Below are 6,388 nucleotides of genomic sequence, written 5' to 3' on the forward strand. Positions count from 1 at the left end.
TTTATTTTAACGGGCACAAATTCACTATCTCTATCAGCTATATATTTATATTATGGATCCATTGTGCGAGTTCATCATATTTTTTAACCCGTCACGCTGATGGTGCTCCGACAGCCCACTGTGCTATGGAGAGATTATGCCTGATGATCAGTCATTGCCTATGGTGGCCACAGACGAAAAACCTTGCTAGCTCAGACATGTCTTCCTCTTATATCCTTGCCTTGAGCATGTTATTCGAGCGTCAAGCACCTAAGTCTTAGGCTCCCTTAGGTAGCTTTCTCAAAACTCTGTTTTCATTATTTGCAAGAGATTCTTTGTTCATGTGGGTGCCATTGGAGGAGATTCCTTGATATTGGTCTAAACGAATTAAATGTGGACATACTTCTTGAGACGAAGCTTCCGTCCACATGCCCATCAAAGGGTTGCATGCTTTGAGGGCTGGTCACTGGTGCACATCTACTTTTCTTCCTTGCCTCATTATTCACATCCTCAAATCTAGTCTGCTTTCGAGTTCCTTGCTAACTATGTTCTAGTAATGTTGTTTAGGTGACAAACTGTGTTACAAAGTGTTGTTTATGTTGGCTCCATGAAGACTAGTCTTAGGTTACTGCTAAACTCCTTTGTTCTTGTGCTCCATAATCATTGTAGCGTTAACATCTCTTAACTCCACTAGATCCCAGCTCTCGGGAACTAATGATCGATTTTATTACTCGTGTCAAGTTGTATACATCGTTCCTTCTATAGAGGTTTTCTATTCTTTTTTTCATATTAAATCATGCAACGAGAGTTTTTTTTTTTCGTCTTTCTATAGGCCACAAGATCTTTAATCACTCAAGGTCATGCAAGTGAAGGTAGAAGCACGACTTCTTTGCTATGTCGCCTCCCCTTCAATTCAAAAGGTCGGGACCTAGCTAGAGCATTGTTAAGCCTTTTCTCCTGCCCACTTTGTCTGATTAAGAGTGAGTACAAGATCTTGAAAGAAGTATATGTTGAGGACATGGAACACTTTGTTTGAGGAGGTGATAAATTCCTTAGTCGTCGACGGCAAGATGGATAATTCCTTTACTCATTCTCTTTGTGAGTCACCATAATATTTTCTTTGTAATGTTTCTCCTTTGCTTGCCCATATATATGTCTTATTTTAACCATTCTCAGAGGCAATGAACAAGAAATGTAGGAGAGAAATTCCCGATGTTTCAACATTATTATTTAATCTTATTTATACGGTTTTTGTTTGTAAAGTAAAATGTACAAGTAAATATTGGTTCATTGATCAGATTTAACAATATTAAATTACATTATATGGTCGAATTGTAATATGAAAAGACAATTAATATTAGCAGTTAATCTAAATTATCCGTAGTCCTTGGAATCTAATTAAGCAAATGAAAATTGTTAATATTATTATATCGTCTATATGTTCAATTGGAGAGATAGTTTGTCTTGACTATTGAAGATGAATTGACTCGTAGAAGTAGTTTTATATATGATTTTTCTGGAGTAACAATACTTCCAACATGACCTAAGTTAAATTTATCATAGATCTTTATGAATGAATTCACTTATAATCAATACGTCAAATAGGACCTGTTGTGCGGAAGCGTGTGAAAGAGTAAAATTATTGTACTAAAAAATCACACTAAGTTCAATTCCCAGGAAAGAGAGGTGAATCACGAGGATCACTTAAGTACCAAGTCTTTCCTAGCCAGAATATCCCTCTATCGTAATTTAATAGCACAATAAATCACTACAATCACACTCACAAAATATGAACAATAAATAGTAAAGAACACCAGAATTTTAACGAGGTTCGGCAAATCTTGCCTACGTCCTCGGGCACTACCAAATATATTTCACTCCAAAATACAAGTGAAACTTTACAAATAGGGAGAGAGAACAATGCCTTAAGTAGAGAATGGCAAATGTGGGATGATGAGAATGAGCAATGGTTGGCCTATTTATAGTTGAGATTCAAGGGCCACCTTGCAAAGTCACTATTCACTTAGGGACCAAAAATTGCTATTTTCCCATGCCCAACACTAAATAAAATATTTGGTGCCCATAACTTTGACCTTTCCAAAGTATGGGTAGGTATGGGAAAGGTATGGGCAAGGTATGGGGTATGGGTATATTCTAATAATCTCCACCTTGAAGATTTGATTAGGATAATCTTATCTTCACACAATTCTTTCTGCTTTTGACAACAATACTTGATAGTGCCTTCTTCAACTGTTAAACTTGCAGGATATTAATCAAGTTCAAACAATGTTCGAACTTGGTTGCTGTTACCACCTTGGTCATCATATCTGCGGGATTATCTGCAGTCTTGATCTTCTGAAGACAAATTTTCCCCTCTTCAATAATTTCCCGCACAAAATGGAATCGTACGTCGATATGTTTTGTACGTGCATGATAGACTTGATTCTTTGCTAAATGAATAGCACTTTGACTATCACAATACACGTTAATATGCTCCTGAACCAACCCCAAGGTTTTAGCCATACCTTGTAACCAAACAGCCTCCTTTACAGCCTCTGTTACAGCCATGTACTCGGCTTCTGTGGTTGACAATGCAACTGTAGACTGTAGTGTAGACTTCCAACTTATTGGTCCTCCAGCAAGTGTAAACACATAACCGGTGGTTGATCTTCGCTTGTCCAAATCACCGGCATAGTCAGAATCAACGTACCCAATAACACCTTTACCAAGTGTACTATCCTGCTTGAACAGTAATCCAACATCCACGGTCTTCTGAATATACCGTAGAATCCATTTCACAGCTTGCCAATGTCCTTTTCCAGGATTATGCATATACCTGCTCACTATACTAACTGCCTGTGAAATGTCGGGTCTTGTACACACCATTGCATACATCAAGCTACCCACTGCATTAGAATACGGAACTTGCAACATGTATTCTTGTTCCGTATTCGTCGAAGGAGATAGTTGTGCAGAAAGCTTGAAATGAGAAGCCAACGGGGTACTTACAGGTTTGGTCTGCTCGTTCATACCAAACTGCTGTAGTACTTTCTTCAAATACTGCTTCTGAGACAAGCTAACTCTGCCATGAGCTCTATCTCTACATATTTCCATGCCGAGAATCTTTTTAGCTTCTCCTAGATCTTTCATCTCAAACTCGAGATTGAGTTGAGTCTTCAATCTTTCAATCTCAACTTTGCTCTTAGATGCTATTAGCATATCATCAACATATAAGAGCAAGTATATGAAAGTTCCTTCTTGTAGCTTCTGAAAATACACGCAATGATCAAATTTACTTCTTGTGTACCTTTGCCCTTTCATGAACTGATCAAATCGCTTGTACCACTGCCTCGGAGATTGCTTCAATCCATAAAGCGACTTTGTCAGTTTGCAAATCCAATTTTCTTTTCCAGCAACCTTGAATCCATCTGGCTGAGTCATATAGATTTCCTCTTCCAAATCACCGTGTAAAAACGCGGTCTTCACATCAAGCTGAACTAGTTCAAGATCATATTGCGCAACCAAGGCTAGCAAAATCCGAATAGACGAATGCTTCACAACTGGAGAAAACACTTCATTGTAGTCTATTCCTTCTTTCTGAGCGTAACCCTTTGCTACCAATCTAGCCTTGTATCGAATTTCATTTTTACCAGGAAATCCTTCCTTCTTTGCATATACCCATTTGCATCCAATTGCCTTCTTTCCCTTGGGCAGTCTCACCAACTCCCAAGTCCTATTTTTATGAAGAGACTGCATTTCTTCATTCATAGCTTGCTTCCACTTTACACCATCAGAGTTACTTATTGCTTCTGTGTAAGTGGAAGGAACATCATCATCTGCAATTGGAAGTGCATAGGCCACCATATCGTCAAAGCGAGCAGGCTTACGAATCTCTCTTCTTGGCCTCCTATATGCAATTGAATCTTGTTGCTGTAGAAGTTCTTGGGTCGAAACTTCTTCATCATTTGTTCTTTCAATATTAGCTGGATCATCATTAACCTTTTCAAACTCCACCTGCTGCAAAGTACTACTGGTTTTGTCATCCTTTTGTGAATCCTCGTTCTTCATCATGGTTGATTCATCAAAAGTTACATCTCTACTGAAAACAATCTTCCTTGTATCAGGACACCAGAGACGGTATCCTTTTACACCACCAGTTATACCCATGAATAATGCTTTCTTTGCTCTTGGGTCTAACTTAGATTCTTTTACATGATAATATGCAGTGGAACCAAAAACATGTAAAGAATCATAATCAGTAGCAGGTTTACCAGTCCACATCTCCATAGGAGTTTTTCCATTTATTGCAGCTGATGGCAATCGGTTAATTAGATGGCACGCATATGTAACTGCCTCAGCCCAAAATTCCTTGCCCAATCCAGCATTGGACAACATACATCGAACTTTCTCCAGTATAGTCCGATTCATGCGTTCTGCCACCCCATTCTGCTGTGGTGTATCTCGAACAGTGAAGTGTCGCACAATGCCCTCATCTTGGCATACTTGTAGAAATGGATCGTTTTTGTACTCAGTACCATTATCTGATCGAAGTCGTTTGACCTTTCGACCAGTCTGAGTCTCCACCATCTTCTTCCACTTCAGAAATGCATCCAAAACTTCACTTTTTCTTTTCATTAGATACACCCATACTTTTCTTGAATAATCATCAAGAAAAGTGACAAAATAGTGCATACCTCCCAAAGAAGCCACTTTGGTAGGTCCCCACACATCACTGTGAACGTAGTCCAGAATTCCTTTCGTATTGTGAATTGCTGAACCAAATTTTACCCTCGTCTGCTTGCCCAGAACACAATGTTCACAGAATTCCAATTTGCAAGAATTTGCACCTTTCAACAAGCCTTGCTTCGCCAAAGTCTGCAAAGCTTTTTCACCAGCATGTCCCAATCGCCTATGCCATAACCTGGTAGCCTCTGAATCTGCATCTTTCGCAGAAGCTGTTGATGTTGATCCAATAACTGTACTTCCATTTAAATAGTACAAGTTATTTCTTCTAGTGCCTTTCATCACCGTCAATACCCCAGCTACTACCTTTAGTAATCCATCTCTCAAAGTGATTGTGAACCCTTTAGATTCTAGGGCCCCTAATGAGATGAGATTTTTCTTCAAGCTGGGTACATAGCGAACATCTGTCAGAACTTGGATTGAGCCGTCATGGTTCTTCAATTTGATTGTACCTACACCCATTGTCTTACAGGCACTATCATTGCCCATAAAAATAACTCCACCTTCTAGTTCTTCAAGACTAGAAAACCAGTCCTTATTAGGACACATATGGTAAGTACATCCCGAATCCAATATCCACTCATCCGTTTGACATGCCATTGCCATGCCAACCAAGCTAAAGTCTGACTCCTCATCATGCTCCGCTACACATGCATTAGAAATAGACTTGCCCTTTTGTAACTTAGGACAATTCTTTTTCCAATGCCCTTTCTCACGACAAAAGGCACATTCATCTTTGGCGGGTCTCCCTTTGGACTTACCCCTTCTACCAGGTTTGCTGCTGTGTGAACGACCTCTTACTGTTAAGACTTCTGCGGTTGTATCTCTGTGATCTCTTTTATCTTTCTTTCGAGTCTCAGATCTATTCAACGCACTACAGACTGCATCAAATGTGATCGTGTCCTTCCCATGAAGCAATGTGGTGGTAAGATGATCATATTCATCAGGAAGGGAATTCAACAATAATAATGCCTTGTCTTCATCTTCAAATTTCTCATCCAAATTTAGCAAGTCTGCTAAAATTTTATTGAATGAGTTCACATGGTTATTCATCGACATACCGGGTGCATACGTGAATCGATAAAGTTTCTTTTTCATATAAAGCCTATTTTCAAGACTTTTCGTTAGAAACTTTTCTTCCAATGTATCCCACAGCTTCTTCGCTGATGTCTCCCTCATGACGGAGTACTTCTGCTCTTTGGCCAAACATAGGCGGATTGTACCACACGCCTGTCTATTGATCTTGGCCCACTCCTTGTCATCCATCTTGTCAGGTTTTTCTTCAAGGGCTATATCCAGCTCTTGCTGACATAAGACATCCAGGATCTCACACTGCCACATACCAAAATTATTGGTACCGTCAAATTTCTCTACTTCAAATTTTGCATTTGTCACAGTAGTCCTTGCTGATGACGATGCTGCTGCCATTTTTCTCCTCAATCCCAACTACTGTATACGTGAACAGTACTGTATACGTGAATAGTGCCGTATACGTGAATAGTACTGTATACGTGAATAGTGCCGTATACGTGAATAGTGCCGTAAACGGTCGTATTCCCCAAGTACGAACCTTGCTCTGATACCAATTGTTGTGCGGAAGCGTGTGAAAGAGTAAAATTATTGTACTAAAAAATCACACTAAGTTCAATTTCCAGGAAAGAGAGGT

This window comes from Gossypium hirsutum, chromosome A07 (genome assembly GCF_007990345.1).
Source record: "Gossypium hirsutum isolate 1008001.06 chromosome A07, Gossypium_hirsutum_v2.1, whole genome shotgun sequence".
NCBI classification, from domain to species: domain Eukaryota; kingdom Viridiplantae; phylum Streptophyta; class Magnoliopsida; order Malvales; family Malvaceae; genus Gossypium; species Gossypium hirsutum.